Source organism: Chrysochloris asiatica, unplaced genomic scaffold, assembly GCF_000296735.1.
Source record: "Chrysochloris asiatica unplaced genomic scaffold, ChrAsi1.0 scaffold00025, whole genome shotgun sequence".
NCBI lineage: Eukaryota > Metazoa > Chordata > Mammalia > Afrosoricida > Chrysochloridae > Chrysochloris > Chrysochloris asiatica.
The window spans coordinates 22,306,541-22,307,068 of NW_006408543.1; positions in this window are offsets into that span (position 1 = coordinate 22,306,541).

Sequence of the window (528 nt, forward strand, 5' to 3'; positions counted from 1 at the left end):
AGCTTAATCTGATTTGCTTGCCTTTGTATGTTACACTTCTTTTTTCCCTAGCTGCTTTCAGGATTCTGGCCTTATCTTTGATTTTGGAGAGCTTGATTATTATATGTCTTAGTGATTGTCTTTTGGGGTCTGTCCTTCCTGGGGTTTGCTGAGTTTCTTGAATGCCTATCTTTTAACTTTTCAGGATGTTAGGAAAATTTTCTTCCAGAAGCTCTTGAACTATCTCCTCTGTGGACTTGTGTGACTCTTTCTGTTCCAGAATGCTAATAATTGTTAAGTTATTCCTCTTCATGTTGTCCAGCATGAATCTTAGGACTTTTTCAGATTTTTAAATAATTTTTTTGTGTTTGCTCTTCTATCTTAGTAGTGTTGAGAAAGGTATCTTCTAGTTCACTAGTTCTGGCTTCTATCTCTTCAATTCTACTCCTTTGTCCTTTCACTGTATTGTCCATTTCTGATAGTCTATTATTAATCGTTTGGACCTCTTTCTGTAGGTTTTGAATTGTTTCCAATGCTGTATCTATCTTA